The sequence below is a fragment of the Lissotriton helveticus genome, chromosome 7, assembly GCF_964261635.1.
Source record: "Lissotriton helveticus chromosome 7, aLisHel1.1, whole genome shotgun sequence".
NCBI classification, from domain to species: domain Eukaryota; kingdom Metazoa; phylum Chordata; class Amphibia; order Caudata; family Salamandridae; genus Lissotriton; species Lissotriton helveticus.
The window spans coordinates 1,064,875,250-1,064,892,074 of NC_136068.1; the positions used below are offsets into that span (position 1 = coordinate 1,064,875,250).

Genomic DNA, 16,825 nt, shown 5'->3' on the forward strand with positions numbered 1-16,825 from the left:
CAAAGATGTATGCAATAGGCTGGGCTTACCGCTGACCTCCCTGGTGCTTCTTAGCCCGCCCTGCTCATCACCCTTGGCGATGAATAACAGGCGTTTGTTTAGCCAACTCAATGGCACTCATTGTTTTGACATTGGAAGGATGAAAGACCGAGCATCCCCGCCTAGAATTCAACCTGTGACCACGAGGTCAATGCAGATTTCCTTGCAGAGGATGAATGAGTCTAGCAGGGAACTCACTCTGCATATAGTGCATCCAAAGTACAGGGGCACACCTACAGCTGCCCCAGGGAGGGTGGGAGCAGGAGGGAGACCCTGCTACACTGTACTTTTACAAGTGCAACTCGTGCTCTCTGCATCTCCGGACACCTGAATACTGACGTAAGATAGGGAACACCGAACCCCAGGCTCGTGCCACCTGTCGGGGGCAGCATCGCAATCTCTGCCGAGTCTCCAGCTCTGTCTGTGCAGTCACGCCGCAGATACAGTCACGTTAGGTCAGTGTCAGCGCCAAACACTGGTTTTCCTACGTGTTGTAATGCAAGGGACCCTCCTAAACCCCTAGCACTCCTCTTCCTTCTCACGAATGAGCTCCCGTGTCTGTTCGGTCACTGCCTGCAAGAGGTTCCTGCACTGCAGCCCGACTCAGGAGGGACCCCGGCCCGGAGCTGTGTCCCTCTCCCGACGGGGGAGGCTGGCCCAGGAGGGAGGGACCCTGCGCCCGGAGCCGAGCTTCCTGCTGCACGCTGAGGCGGCCGGGGGAGGCGGGAGCAGCAGGGACCCTGCACCCGGAGCCGGGTCCCGGCGGGGGGAGGGCGGCCCGGCCCGCGCAGCTTCCTGTGCAGGCTGCGGCGGCCGGCGGAGGCGGGAGGCGGGATGGGTGCCAGCAGCGGAGGGGTTGTGGCGGGGAAGTTTTCACAGCGTGTCCTCCGTTTTCATATCTTCCCTCAGAGGAGCAGAGCCTCGGGTCTCTGGGTGGAGGAAGGGAGAGAGGGAGGGCGGGGGTCTGACTCAGGGTGGAGCTCTCTAATCTCAGCTGTCTGCAGACATTAACCGCAGCTCCTGACAGGACCCTGCAGCTGCCCGCACAGCTGGCTGCAGGAGGGTTTGTTGTTCACTCTTCTTTCCAAATCCAGCTTTTCTTTCCCCAACGGCGTTTCCGCTCCAGTTCAAGCCGGGACAGGGATCGGGAGGGTGAGTCGAAGCATCTCTGGAGAGTCTCTCTGGTTCTCTGCCCCTCCTCGCCTCGCTCTGTTTTACTTCTCTCTCTTCTGCCCTCGTCTCTTCTGTCCTCTTATCTACCCTGTTTCGTCCCACTCCGTCACTGCACCCCACCCTCATCCCCCACCTCACCAGTTTGCTCAGTTCATCTCTCGTCTACTTTCCCACCCTCTCTGTCTTATTGTCTCCTATCTGTTCCTCCCATTTTGTTCTTTCCCCTCTCCTTCACACCCGCCATCTATTTTCATATGTTATGTTTATTAACCCTCATCTTTTATTAACTTCTTAGTTCGCTCTCTCCTAATTCTCTACTTCTCTTCACCCTCAATTGACCCGTTATCGCTTTTGTAACTTGTCTCCCTCTCCAACCTTTTGGTACCTCCTGCATTGTTTCATTTCCCTGGTTTTTCCACTTTTATTATCTGATTCGTGCTCTCTTCTCATCTCTCCTACCCATCCCCATGTTTTCGCCCTCTCTCACATCCTTCCTTCCTTTCTTCCTTTCTTCCTTTCTTCCTTCCTTCCTCCCTTCCTCCCTTCCTCCCTTTCTTCCTTCCTTCCTCACCTTCCCTTCCTTCCTCCTTCTTTAAGCTATCGACACAACCATTTCACCCCTTCCTTCTTTCTTCCCCCTTCCCTCTTCCCTCTCGCCTCTCTCTCCTCAGTCTCCTCTACACATTTCCTCACAAACAATTTTATTCTAACCATCTCCCATTCTTTTTCCCTCTTGATATGCTTTTCTGCCACGTTCCTCCCCCCCCCCCCTCGCCTCCCATCACCACATGTGTGGCACAGCCTCCCGTGTATGTGTTTACATTCTCTTCCTCCGGGCTCTCTCTCCTGCAGTGTATATGGCTGTATGCATATATGGTCTGCTCAGTTCCCTGACGTTCTCTTCCTCTGTCCACATTTGAATTATGTATTTCTGTGTATTTCTTCGTGACCAGCGTAGAGCTCCTAGGTGGGGTGCTTAAGGCACACCACTCTACCAGGCGCTACATACCTTCTCTACTCAACACCAGGAGCCCGGAGGGACCAGTGCCCGCCAGAATGGACTTCCAAGCCTGATAGGACCAGTGGCCCCCTCCAACTGGAACCAAAACGGATCTTCGGGTTAGAGGGGACCTGTGTCCTCACCACCTGGTGCCAGGAGGGACTAATGACCCAGAGTCCCTGCTAACAGATGTCAGAAGGGATCTAAGAGCCAGAGGAGAGGACAGCTGTAAGGGGACCTGAACCAGAGGATACCAGTGGCTACACCGCCAGAAAGCAGAGGGTCCCAAAGGGGTCACTGGTTCACACCACCAAGAGCCCAAGGGACTAGTGTCCACCACCAGGGGCAGAAGGGACAGTGGGATAGAGTCGACCACTTCCCCCACCGCTAGAAACGGGAAGAAGGGGGCAGGGAACCTGAGGCTTCTGGTGGCCTTTGCCACTAGAAACCCACAGGGACCCGTAGTTCTCATAGTCAGGAGGATCCAGTGGAGACGCGTGTTCCTCATCCCACCACCGAGAGCCAGAGGGCACCACTGCTCTTTACCATATAGAGCCAGAGGACACCACTGCTCTTTACCACCGAGCGCCAGAGGGCACCACTGCTCTTTACCACCGAGAGCCAGAGGGCACCAGTGCTCTTTACCACCGAGAGCCAGAGGGCACCACTGCTCTTTACCACCGAGAGCCAGAGGGCACCAGTGCTCTTAACCGCCAAGAGCTAGAGGGCACCAGTGCTCTTTACCACCGAGAGCCATAGGGCACCAGTGCTCTTTACCACCGAGAGCCAGAGGGCACCACTGCTCTTTACCATATAGAGCCAGAGGACACCACTGCTCTTTACCACTGAGAGCCAGAGGGCACCACTGCTCTTTACCATATAGAGCCAGAGGACACCACTGCTCTTTACCACCGAGCGCCAGAGGGCACCACTGCTCTTTACCACCGAGAGCCAGAGGGCACCACTGCTCTTTACCATATAGAGCCAGAGGACACCACTGCTCTTTACCACTGAGAGGCAGAGGGCACCACTGCTCTTTACCATATAGAACCAGAGGACACCACTGCTCTTTACCACCGAGAGCCAGAGGGCACCAGTGCTCTCTACCACTGAGAGCCAGAGGGCACCACTGCTCTTTACCACCGAGAGCCAGAGGACACCACTGCTCTTTACCATATAGGCCAGAGGACACCACTGCTCTTTACCACCGAGCGCCAGAGGGCACCAGTGCTCTTAACCGCCAAGAGCTAGAGGGCACCAGTGCTCTTTACCACCGAGAGCCATAGGGCACCAGTGCTCTTTACCACCGAGAGCCAGAGGGCACCACTGCTCTTTACCATATAGAGCCAGAGGACACCACTGCTCTTTACCACTGAGAGCCAGAGGGCACCACAGCTCTTTACCATATAGAGCCAGAGGACACCACTGCTCTTTACCACCGAGCGCCAGAGGGCACCACTGCTCTTTACCACCGAGAGCCAGAGGGCACCACTGCTCTTTACCATATAGAGCCAGAGGACACCACTGCTCTTTACCACTGAGAGGCAGAGGGCACCACTGCTCTTTACCATATAGAGCCAGAGGACACCACTGCTCTTTACCACCGAGAGCCAGAGGGCACCAGTGCTCTCTACCACCGAGAGCCAGAGGGCACCACTGCTCTTTACCACCGAGAGCCAGAGGACACCACTGCTCTTTACCATATAGAGCCAGAGGACACCACTGCTCTTTACCACCGAGCGCCAGAAGGCACCACTGCTCTTTACCGCCGAGAGCCAGAGGGCACCACTGCTCTTTACCATATAGAGCCAGAGGACACCACTGCTCTTTACCACCGATCGCCAGAGGGCACCACTGCTCTTTACTACCGAGAGCCAGAGGGCACCAGTGCTCTTTACCACCGAGAGCCAGAGGGCACCAGTGCTCTTAACCACCAAGAGCCAGAGGGCACCAGTGCTCTTTACCACCGAGAGCCAGAGGGCACCAGTGCTCTTTACCACTGCTCTTTACCACCGAGAGCCAGAGGGCACCAGTGCTCTTTACCACCGAGAGCCAGAGGGCACCACTGCTCTTTACCTCCGAGAGCCAGAGGGCACCAGTGCTCTTAACCACCAAGAGCCAGAGGGCACCAGTATTCTTTACCACAAAGATCCAGAGGGCACCATTGTTCTTTACCATCGAGAGCAAGAGGGCACCAGTGCTCTTTACCTGCAAGAGGGTACCAGTGCTCTTTAGCCCCAATAGCCAGAGGGCACCAGTGCTCTTTACCACCGAGAGCCAGAGGGCACCACTGCTCTTTAGCACCGAGAGCCAGAGGGCACCACTGTTCTTTACCACCGAGAGCCAGGGGGCACCACTGCTCTTTACCACCGAGCGCCAGAGAGCACCACTGTTGTTTACCACCGAGAGCCAGAGGGTACCACTGCTCTTTACCACAGAGAGCCAGAGGGCACCACTGCTCTTAACCACCGAGAGCCAGAGGGCACCACTTCTCTTTCCCACCGAGATCCAGAGGGGGGCACCAGTGCTCTTAACCACCAAGAGCCAGAGGGCACCAGTGCTCTTTACCACAGAGAGCCAGAGGGCACCAGTGCTCTTTAGCACCAAGAGCCAGAGGGCGCCAGTGCTCTTTACCACTGTGATCCAGAGGTCACGAGTGCTCTTTACCACCAAGACCAAAGGGCACCAGTGCACTTTACCACCAAGAGTCAGAGGGCACCAGTGCTCTTTACCACTGTGATCCAGAGGTCACGAGTGCTCTTTACCACCAAGACCAAAGGGCACCAGCGCACTTTACCACCAAGAGTCAGAGTGCACCAGTGCTCTTTACCACCGAGAGGCAGAGGGCACCAGTGCTCTTTACCACCAAGAGCCAGAGGGCACCACTGCTCTTTACCACCGAGAGCCAGAGGGTACCACTGCCCTTTACCACAGAGAGCCAGAGGGCACCACCGCTCTTTACCACCAAGAGCCAGAGGGCACCAGTGTACTTTACCACTGGGAGCCGGAGGCACCAGTGCTCTTTACCACCGAGAGCCAGAGGGCACCAGTGCTCTTTACCACCAAGAGCCAAAGGGCACCAGTGCTCTTTACCACCGAGAGCCAGAGGGCACCACGGCTCTTTACCACCGAGAGCCAGAGAGCACCAATGCTCTTTACCACCGAGAGCCAGAGGGCACCAGTGCTCTTTACCACCAAGACTAAAGGGCACCAGTGCACTTTACCACCAAGAGCCAGAGGGCACCAGTATTCTTTACCACAAAGATCCAGAGGGCACCATTGTTCTTTACCTGCAAGAGGGTACCATTGCTCTTTAGCCCCATTTGCCAGAGGGCACCAGTGCTCTTTACCACCGAGAGCCAGAGGGCACCACTGCTCTTTACCACCGAGAGCCAGAGGGTACCACTGCTCTTTACCACCGAGAGCCAGAGGGTACCACTGCTCTTTACCACAGAGAGCCAGAGGGCACCACTGCTCTTTACCACCGAGAGCCAGAGGGCACCACTTCTCTTTCCCACCGAGATCCAGAGGGCACCAGTGCTCTTAACCACCAAGAGCCAGAGGGCACCAGTGCTCTTTACCATAGAGAGCCAGAGGGCACCAGTGCTCTTTAGCACCAAGAGCCAGAGGGCACCAGTGCTCTTTACCACTGTTATCCAGAGGTCACGAGTGCTCTTTACCACCAAGACCAAAGGGCACCAGTGCACTTTACCACCAAGAGTCAGAGGGCACCAGTGCTCTTTACCACCGAGAGGCAGAAGGCACCAGTGCTCTTTACCACCAAGAGCCAGAGGGCACCAGTGCTCTTTACCACCAAGAGCCAGAGGGCACCAGTGCTCTTTATCACCAAGGGCCAGAGGGCACCAGTGCTCTTTACCACTGTAATCCAGAGGTCACGGGTGCTCTTTACCACCAATACCAAAGGGCACCAGTGCTCTTTACCACCAAGAGCCAGAGGGCACCAGTGCTCTTTATCACCAAGGGCACCAGTGTACTTTACCACTGAGAGCCAGAGGGCACCAGTGCTCTTTATCACCAAGGGCCAGAGGGCACCAGTGTACTTTACCACTGGGAGCCGGAGGCACCAGTGCTCTTTACCACCGAGAGCCAGAGGGCACCAGTGCTCTTTACCACCAAGAGCCAAAGGGCACCAGTGCTCTTTACCACCGAGAGCCAGAGGGCACCACGGCTCTTTACCACCGAGAGTCAGAGAACACCAATGCTCTTTACCACCGAGAGCCAGAGGGCACCAGTGCTCCTTACCACCAAGACTAAAGGGCACCAGTGCACTTTACCACCAAGAGCCAGAGGGCACCAGTGCTCTTTACCACAAAGATCCAGAGGGCACCATTGTTCTTTACCATCGAGAGCAAGAGGGCACCAGTGCTCTTTACCTGCAAGAGGGTACCAGTGCTCTTTAGCCCCAATAGCCAGAGGGCACCAGTGCTCTTTACCACCGAGAGCCAGAGGGCACCACTGCTCTTTACCACAGAGAGCCAGAGGGCACCATTGTTCTTTACCATCGAGAGCCAGAGGGCACCAGTGCTCTTTACCATCGAGAGCCAGAGGGCACCAGTGCTCTTTACCTGCGAGAGGGTACCAGCGCTCTTTAGCCCCAAGATCCAGAGGGCCCCAGGGCACTTCACCACCAAGAGCCAGAGGGCACCAGTGCTCTTTACCACCGAGTGCCAGAGGGCACCAATTCTCTTTACCACAGAGAGTCAGAGGGCACCAGTGCTCTTTACCACCAAGATCCAGAGGGTACCATTGTTCTTTACCATCGAGAACCAGAAGGCACCAGTGCTCTTTACCTGCGAGAGGGTACCAGTGCTCTTTAGCCCCAAGATCCAGAGGGCACCGGGCACTTCACCACCAAGAACCAGAGGGCACCACTGCTCTTTACCACAGAGAGCCAGAGGGCACCAGTGCTCTTTATCACCAAGAGCTAGAGGGTACCAGTGATCTTTACCACCAAGAGCCAGAGGGCACCAGTGCTTTTTACCATGAGAGCAAGAGGATACCAGTGCTCTTTACTAACCCTGGGCGTAGTTGGCGCAGTAGCGCTACGCGTAGCTACGCAAAGTGCACTGCGCACTACGTGAGCTACGCGTAGCACTACGAGAACTGCGTAGTGCTGTAGGAAATGCTGTCCGCGATGATTGCATAGTGCCGGATGCTTGTCCGCACTGTGCAATCATTGCAAACGGCATCTTGCACAGTGCAAGTGGTCGTTTTCTGCCGCTCGAGTAGATTTCTACTCGAGCGGCAGCTTTCTCAATGCGAACTGATAGTTTCTCATCGAGTGCGATCGCGAGCATACGCGACCACTCGTAATGAGAAAGCTGACCTCACCGCGTTGAGAATCTTGCCGGGAGATTTATTTTTCACGCTCGCGATCGGCAACTTGATGTTACTGATCGCGAACGTGGAAAAAGTCTCGTTGGGATGTCATTTTGCTCACTCGCGGTCACCAACTTGACATTGAGGACCGCGAGCAAGCAAAAAAAGACCGCTACGCTACGTGCAATTCGCGTAGAGCGAACTTGCGCAAACTTCGCAAACTACGCGAGCATAGCGTAGTACTTCACCCAGAGTTACTCTTTACCACCAAGAGCCAGAGGGCACCAGTGCTCTTCACCACCGATAGCAAGAGGGCACCAGTGCTCTTTACCACTAAGATCCACAGGGCACCAGTGCTCTTTAGCACCAATATTCAGAAGGCACCAGTGTCTTCACCACCAAGAGTCAGAGGGCAACCGTGGTCTTTACCACCGAGAGTCAGAGGACACCCGTGATCTTTACCACCAAGAGTCAAAGGGCACCTGTGCTCTTTACCACCGAGAGTCAGAGGACACCCGTGATCTTTACCACCAAGAGTCAGAGGGCACCAGTGTCTTCACCACCAAGAGTCAGAGGGCACCCGTGCTCTTTACCACCGAGAGTCAGAGGGCACCAGTGTCTTCACCACCAAGAATCAAAGGGCACCTGTGCTCTTTACCACCGAGAATCAGAGGACACCCGTGCTCTTTACCACAGAGAGTCAGAGGGTGCCCGTGCTCTTTATCACAGAGAGTCAGAGGGCACCAGTGCTTTTTATCACTGACAGTCAGAGGGCACCAGTGCTCTTTACCACTAAGAGTCAGAGGGCACCAGTGCTCTTTACCACCGAGAGTCAGAGGGCACCAGTGCTCTTTTTCACTGACAGTCAGAGGGCACTTGTGCTCTTCATCACTGACCGTCAGAGGGCACTTGTGCTCTTTATCACTGGCAGTCAGAGGGCGCCAGTGCTCTTTACCACCAAGAGTCAGAGGGCACCAGTGCTCTTTACCACTGAGAGCCAGAGGGCACCAGTGCTCTTTAGCACCGAGAGCCAGAGGGCACCAGTGCTCTTTACCACTGAGAGCCAGAGGACACCACTGCTCTTTACCACTAAGAGCCAGAGGGCACCAGTGCTCTTTACCACCGAGAGTCAGAGAGCACCAGTGCTCTTTTTCACTGACAGTCAGAGGGCACTTGTGCTCTTCATCACTGACAGTCAGAGGGCACTTGTGCTCTTTATCACTGGCAGTCAGAGGGCGCCAGTGCTCTTTACCACCAAGAGTCAGAGGGCACCAGTGCTCTTTACCACTGAGAGCCAGAGGGCACCAGTGCTCTTTAGCACAGAGAGCCAGAGGGCACCAGTGCTCTTTACCACTGAGAGCCAGAGACACCAGTGCTCTTTTTCACTGACAGTCAGAGGGCACTTGTGCTCTTTACCACCAAGAGTCAGAGGGCACCAGTACTTTTTACCACCAAGAGTCAGAGGGCATCAGTGCTCTTTACCACCTAGAGCCAGAGGACACCAGTGCTCTTTACCACCGAGATCCAGAGGGCACCACTGCTCTTTACCACCGAGAGCCAGAGGGCACCACTGGTCTGTACCACCAAGAGTCCGAGGGCACCACTGCTCTTTACCACCGAGAGCCAGAGGGCACCACTGCTCTTTACCACCGAGAGCCAGAGGGCACCACTGCTCTTTACCACGGAGAGCCAGAGGGCACCAGTGCTCTTTACCACCGAGAGCCAGAGGGCACCAGTGCTCTTTAGCACCTGCCTAGTTAGCTAACGCTTTTGCCAGCAGCCCCACCCCGCCCAGCTTTACGCCACTTCCCACCATACACACAAACACAGCCCCTTATTACAGGCAGGCTCGAATTCACCTGTCAAGCAGAACAAAGCTGTTAAGCGTCTCTCACCCCTGCCCGTGCTGTCTGCAGTAACTCTTGCCCCTCCCCTCTCTGGGGCGGTTTAGGAGCCACAGCAGAGACCTCTTGGCGCTTCTGCTCGATATACTCAGGGGAAACTCCAGCCAAAGGTAGGTTTGTATTCTACCATCTTGTGTGACAGCTCAGTATTGTTAATTGTTCACACCTGTGGCTAACGAACCTGCGAATTGAGAGGCGCGGGATGCTGACAGGGCCCCGGGGCTACGGAAGCCCGTCTCCACCTGTCAGCAGCCCCTTCATGCCGCGACAGCTCTGTGTCCATTCCAGGAGCACAGCCTGTGGCAACCTCCAGGTGTCGCCTGCCACCGATTCCAGCTGGACGCAGTGTCATTTTAAGGATTTCGGGTGGTCCTGGGCAAGAAATATTTTGAGGAGCCCCTTTTTGGAACAACGTTGTTATTTTACGCATTTTTTTTGCTAATTCACGTTCTATGTTGTTTAGCATTTTGAATTATATCAAAACTACACAGACGTGAGCTGGAGAGAAAGTTTCCTTTCCCTGGGGGGTCCTTGGAAGGTGGGGGCCTTGGGCAGTTGCCCACTTTGCCCATGCCTTAAAACGCCTCTGCCTGGACGCAGATTGGCTTTCTATGGATCTTCCGTTTACCTTTATTGGCATGACGTGTGAGGCAGGTAGCGCCAAGGTATACACACACAGGCGCGAGGTGGTTCAGGAACTACATGATGTTGCCAAGTGGTTGTGGACCGAGTTGTTACTATATGTGATGCTAACAACAACGATTGGACTCACCCAGACCTAGATTCCCCAAAATATCCGCGTACCCATATTGTAGGCAGTGGGATCTCGGGCCGCTTATTTGGCAGTTTGGCTTGTCAAGTGCAATGCAGTATTATAGTTTGGGTAGATGCCTGCAAAACGGACAGTGAACTATCCGGCCTGCATGCGGGACTGTGTTCTAACAGCAGCTCAAACATTGCTAATCTGGACAGGGGCATCACGCAGACCCCTGAAGCTCCCGGGGGAGACGGGCGTCTATCGAGGGGCTGAGGGGGAGGCACCAGTGCCCTTCAGGGTACCCCCTTTGAATCCAAGGCTATTGGTATCTGTGAGACAAGGGAGGTCGCAGGTCCTCGTGCCAGCTCCCTTTTGACAGGTCTCCTGACACTGAGATTCAATCGCCCGCACTCCTCTTCCGTGCACATCTCTCCTGCTGCATTTTTGCTCTTCCGTCTCTGTTTGCATTTTTCGTCCTCTTTTATTCCTTTTTGCTCTTTTGCTCTTTTGCCAGCTGTTTGCATTTTGTCTTATATTTTGCCTATTTCCTCGTTCGTCTCTTTGCACTCTGTTTGCCTGTGTCTTCAGTTTGATTGTTGTCCTCTGTTGCCTATTTTGCCCTGTTTGCCTTTTTGTCTCTTTTCTCTTCACTGCTGCCCATGTGTGCCTTCCTCTCACCTCGCTCTCCCATCCGCTTCCAGTGTTCCCTTACTCCTGCCTTCCTCTACCCAGCACCCCTCACACCCCCCAGGAACAACTTAATGGTGGCCGCAGCGCAGCTGCGTGGGCTCGCCAATTGCATTGACAAAGGCAAGACTGTGGTGCCCTTCCGCACCTGGACCGTGCCCAGCGCCTGGAACCCTTGGCCCTCCCGCCACCCACTACATCGCCGAGGAGCTCCATGCCCTGGACCCCGGATGATGCAATAGCAACTGCTGAACCTCCTCCCCTCGAGCAACCAAAAGACCCTGCATCTGCCTACCCTGCCCTTCTCCTACCACACAGGACTGCCAACTTACACAGGATCCTGTGCCACACCTTCCCAGAAGACTAAGAACAACCCAGAACCTCTCCAGTGCATCCTGCTCAACGCTCGATCCCTCTGCAAACAGGCCACAGAAATCTGGGACACCATCAGCAATCTCTCCCCCGACGTAGCCTTCATCACTGAATCATGGCTAGCCCCTCCTTGAACCCTGACATCGCCACTGCAACACCTGACGGCTACAAGATGATACACCAAGACCGTATCAACAAACATGGCAGAGGCATCGCCATTATCTTCAAGAAAGCCAGCTGATGCCTCACCACCGATTACGAGCTACACCTCTCATGGAACACCTCAACTTCCAACTACAGATCGACGCCAAGACATCATTAAGAGGTACCCTCGTATACAGACCCCAGAGACCTTGACTGGCCTTCTGCAATGCCATTTTTGATTTCATTGTCCCTCTAGCTATTAATTCCAATCACTACATTCCACACGGCAACCTCAATTTCCACGTCAATGACCCCATCAAGGCTAACTCTATAACTCTTCTGGAGATCATGAACAACATCAGCCTCACCCAACTAGTCTCCGAACCCATGCACAAAACTAGACACACACTCAACCCCATTTTCACCTCCAGCGTCAGGGTTAAATTCAACCACATCACAGAACTCACTAGTCCGACCACACCGTTGTTCATTTCACCATCTCTGGCGAACAGCATACCATCACAAAGCAGCACAGCTCCTCCCACTTGCAGCTGGGGCAGGGTAACAGAGACACCATGGACTCACCCCTCAGCACCACCCAACCTGAAACTTCATCAGATCTAGAACAGGCTGTCCAGAACTTCTCCACCTGGATTGCCAAATGTGCCGACAAAGTCGCCTGATGAAGCCAGCAAGAACCAACGAAACCTCAAGATGAGCAAGCTGGTACACCCAAGAGCTCAGAACCACCAAGCGCAACTGCTACCCACTAGAGAAACGATTGCGCTCCACCAGGAACCCCTCTGAGAGCGCTGCTCAAAGAGCAGCCGTCAGCAATTGCCATCTGAGTATCAAGGAAGCCAAGAAAGCAGTCATCACAGCCCTCATCTATACAGCAGCCAACAACATGAAATAACTTCAAAATATTCAAGGAAAAAAACCTCCAACCTGACAGCCACAGAGAACACAATTTACCTGTCCCAAAAACTCAGCAACACCCTCTCAGACTATTTCCACAGCAAGATTGCCACCATTTACAACAACTTCAATCCCAACCCAGAGTTCTCACCTCAACAGTCTTGACCAACCAACGCACACCAGCCAAAATATCAACACTTGGACCCCGCTCCCCACACAAACCACAACGACCAACATGTCATACATCCACTCCGGAGCACCCACCGACCCATGTCCCCATCATTATTTCAACCTCAGAATCAATCAAATTAGCATGGAACTCACCAGTATTCTCAACACCTCCATAACCATGGCAGCGTTCACAGACAGATGGAAACACGCAGAGATCAGACCCCTCCTAAAGAAACCCTTGTCCGATTCCAGCAACCTCAAAAATTATCGACCAATCTCTCTGCTCCCTTATCCTGCCAAAGTAATCGAGAAGGCCAACAACTAGAAGGTCACCGAATGCCTGGAACAAAACAACCTGCTTGACGTCCCCCAATCAGGATTCTGAGCCAAACACACCATGGAGACCACACTGATCGCTGCTACAGACGACATCAGAACCCTCCTCAACCAGGGTGAGGCTACAGCCCTGATCGTCCTCAACCTCTCCGCTACATTCAAAACCATATCCCACCACACCCTCATCAACATTGGCTTACCAGAAAACGCCCTCAAGTGGATTGCTTCTTTCCCTACAGGACCTATGCAGATCACGGGGCTGCCTCCCTTCACCTCCGAACCCAAGAACATCATATGCTGTGAACCCCAAGGATCATCCCCCAGCCCCACATTGTTCAACACCTACATTGTCACCCTTGCGGACATCGTCAGATCCCAAAGTCTCAACATCATATCCTACGCAGACACATAACTTATCCTCTCTATCACCGAAGACCTCCCCCACAACCAGAACTAACTTCTGTGACGCCATGACCAATATATCCAACTGGATGAGAGCCAATTCCCTTAAACTCAACTCCGACAGGACAGAATTACTGATCTTCGGAAGAAACACATTCATATGGGGCTGTGGCTGGTGGCCAGTTGAACTCGGACCCACACCCTCACCAACAGGCCATGCATGCAACCTAGGCATCATCCTGGACAGCAAACTGACCATGAAGCAACAGATCAACACAGTCACCTCCTCCTGCTTCCACACCCTCTCCATGCTCCACAGGATCCTCAAATGGATCCCAGTCAACACCAGAAAGACTGTCAACTGTGCTTTTGTCACCAGCTGCCTCAACTACAGCAACGCACTCTACTCCGGCATCTCCACCCAGCTCCTCAAAAGACTCTAGAACATATAGAACACTGCAGCCAGACTCATCCTGGACCTCTCCAAATGGACCCACATACCCCCACCTCAGAAATTTACACTGGCTCCCCATCGAGAAGAGATGTCAGTTCAAGATCCTCACGCATGCATACTTAGGCCTACACGGTCAAAGACCTGCTTACATCAAACACCGACTGAACTTCCAGCAACTCATAAAACACCTGTGCTCCGCCTCACTAGCCCTCGCGCACACACCCTCATCGGTCACAACCACTGGGTTGACCTTTCCTTCTCCTACATTGCAGCTAAGACCTGGAAAGACCTGACCCTGCACCTTCGAACAGCACCCTCCCTTGCGGATTTCAGAAAGAAACTCAAGATCTGGGTTTTTGATGGAGATCTCGCATTCCAGCACCCAGATAACCTCAGGGTGACAGTGCGGCACTCTACAAATGCTGATTGATTAATGTGACTCTCTGGAGCCCCTCGACACATCCTAGGGCAAGGAAGTGGATTAATTCTCCTGCTCCAGACATATTTCCACAGTGTGCAAATCATAGATGAGGGTATGTCTTTGGTCCATAAATCTGTGTGGAATCGGTAAAACACGAGTTTAAATCCAAGTCAAAAATCTCAGGGCTGGGCCAACGTGCGTACGACAGATCTGGCGTAACTGACATGTCTCTCGTTTGAATCCTCAGTGAGTAACTCAGTCAGTTCATGCATCTGTTGGTCAGATTAGAGTAAATTGTATGTCACATATTTTAGTTGCAGTAACATTGCTCTGTAGATTGTTGTGTCTGCTTCAGATATCAATGTGCAAACTGCAATCTCGGGTTCCAGTCGAATTCAGAACGCACCAGGGCAGAGCATCGTCTCCAGGAGCCTGTATCTAACCTTAAAGCCACAGGTACCAATCCCAGCAAGGGCAGCTCATCCCTTTGACTGTTCGAGGTCATCGTTTCAAGGTCAATACAATGAGTGCGGTAATAACGCATAGGCTACCCTCCAGAGGCACTGGCCTGGCGTGTGGCTGAGTGGATCCCCGGCAATCCTAATCAATGATCTCAAGCATAAAGCTTCTGTTGGAGACATGTCACGATCGTCGTCTCATGCAGTCGGTGTGCAATCCTAAAGGCAAGGTTAGATTGACAAAAGCAACATGTGGAACGAATTCTCAAATTTCCTCAACGGTGTATATAACCCCTGAAGAGTCTAAATGGCTCTCAAAGATCTACTCCCCCTGCCTCATCTATTGTGTTGATAACTTCTGAGGAATTTAAATGTCTCTCTCATTTATCCTATTCATTTGAATCTCGTGCTCACATCAACACTCTTCTCTTCTGTCACATTTTAATCCATGAGCTATGCAAAGTTTTTCCTCAGGTCTCCCTCCTTCAGCTTCTTTGCTCATACACCCCTTGTATCCTTGAATGTCTCTCGTTGATCACTTCTCTCCCTCCTCCACTGCATTGTGTTGTAATTGTATTCATCTAGTACTTCATTTCTATCCTTGATGAATGTCCTTGAGGTCAGGTGTTTAAATACCTTCCTGAGACCACCCCTCGTTCCTCAATTACATCTCAACCCACCCTTTATAAATGTATCCTCCAGACTCCCTCCCATACTGTTTATACCCATGATGTGTTTAAATGTCTCTCTCGCATTATCCCTTTCCTCTTCTATTGCAATTGATTGATAATTAATTGCACATTAAGTTAAAGGCGCCTCTCATATCACCCCTGTTCCAACTGTACCCCATTTATAAAGAAACGTGCATTCTCTCCCATCATACCTCTCCCTCGTATATTGCTTGCATACCCATGATGTATTTAACTGTCTCTCGCATACTACCTCCCACCTCATCTAGTGCATTTGTACCGCAGACGGATTTGAATGCCCCTCTCATATCACTGCAGTCCTCCATGTATACCTCTCATGTATGTGAACATCTTTAACTAGTCACACCTCGCTGTCCAGTGTCGCTTTTATACCCCTGACGTATTTAAATGTCTTTCTCATATTACCCTCACCGCCTTTATTGCAGTAATACAGCAAATGTATTGAAATGTCCCTCCAATCTCACTTGAGTACTCCAGTTCTACCTTTAATTTATTTAAATCTCTCTCTCTCTCGCCATCCCTCTCCTTCCTCGAATGCTTCTATACCCCTGATGCATTTAAATGTCTCTTTCATATCACCCCCACTTCCTCTATTGCTATTATACTGCAGATGTATTTACATTTTAATGTATAGCGCTCTAATACCTTCGGGTCGAGTCCGCGCTATATAAAACTGCAACAATAAACATGAATAAATAAATGAATGTCCTTCTCATTTCCACTGATGTCTCTCATGTATTTAAATCTCTTTCTCTCATCACCCCTCTCCCTTCTCTTGTGCTTGCATCCCCCTGATGTTTGGAAATGTCTCATATTATCTTCATCCACCCATATTGCATTTATACCTCAGGCGCTTTTAAATACTTCTCTCGTACCACCCCAGTACTCCATTTATATCTCTTATGTATTTAAATATCTCCCCCATCACCCCCCACCCCCTCTATGGCATGCATACGCATTATGCATTTAAATGGTTCACTCATCTTTTCTCTCCCTCCTCATCAGTGTTTATATTTCCCTTCCATGTCGCCCCCTGCTCTGCCCACGGTAACTGATACCGCATCACTTCAGCTTGCCCAGAGGGGGAGAACAGGACAGAACCTTCGATAGCACATCCCACGCAGCCCTCTTGACCTGTCTCCATCACCTTGCAAGTCTTCAGGAGCCCAGCTCTCCCTCACAAGTAGTGATGAGCAGGTCATACATATCTAGAGGCAGGACAGGAGGCTTTGCTTTCAGCCTCCTAACGTGCCCCCCTGCACCCTGCCCAGTCCCTGCCCTATCTGCAGAATCCAGAGCAGTGGCGCAGCAAGAATATCACCCCTAGCGTACTTGCAGACCTACCCACCTGCTCCCGCTCTCTCTCCCGACTAGACATTTCCTCTTCACTGACCTTGCCCTTTCCACCTGCAGGACACCCTTGTTATGTTATGTGTAATTGTAAAGCGCACTATCACCTGTATGGGAATCTTGGCACTTAGCAGGTTTGTGTGTGGAGCCCTGCCTAGGGTAGGTTGGTTAATTCAATAGCCAGGTCTT

The 16,825-nt window shown here is 52.6% G+C and overlaps 1 protein-coding gene across 1 annotated transcript in view; it reads left to right on the forward strand.

Moving 5' to 3' along the window:
- Positions 1–1,020: 1,020 nt before the first annotated feature.
- C1QTNF1 (C1q and TNF related 1) overlaps positions 1,021–16,825 on the forward strand; it is a 112,561-nt gene continuing 96,756 nt past the window's right edge. The window contains exon 1 of the mRNA XM_078653975.1: positions 1,021–1,191. The gene's annotated coding sequence lies outside the window, so the exon portion shown is untranslated. The remainder of the gene's footprint in view (positions 1,192–16,825) is intronic.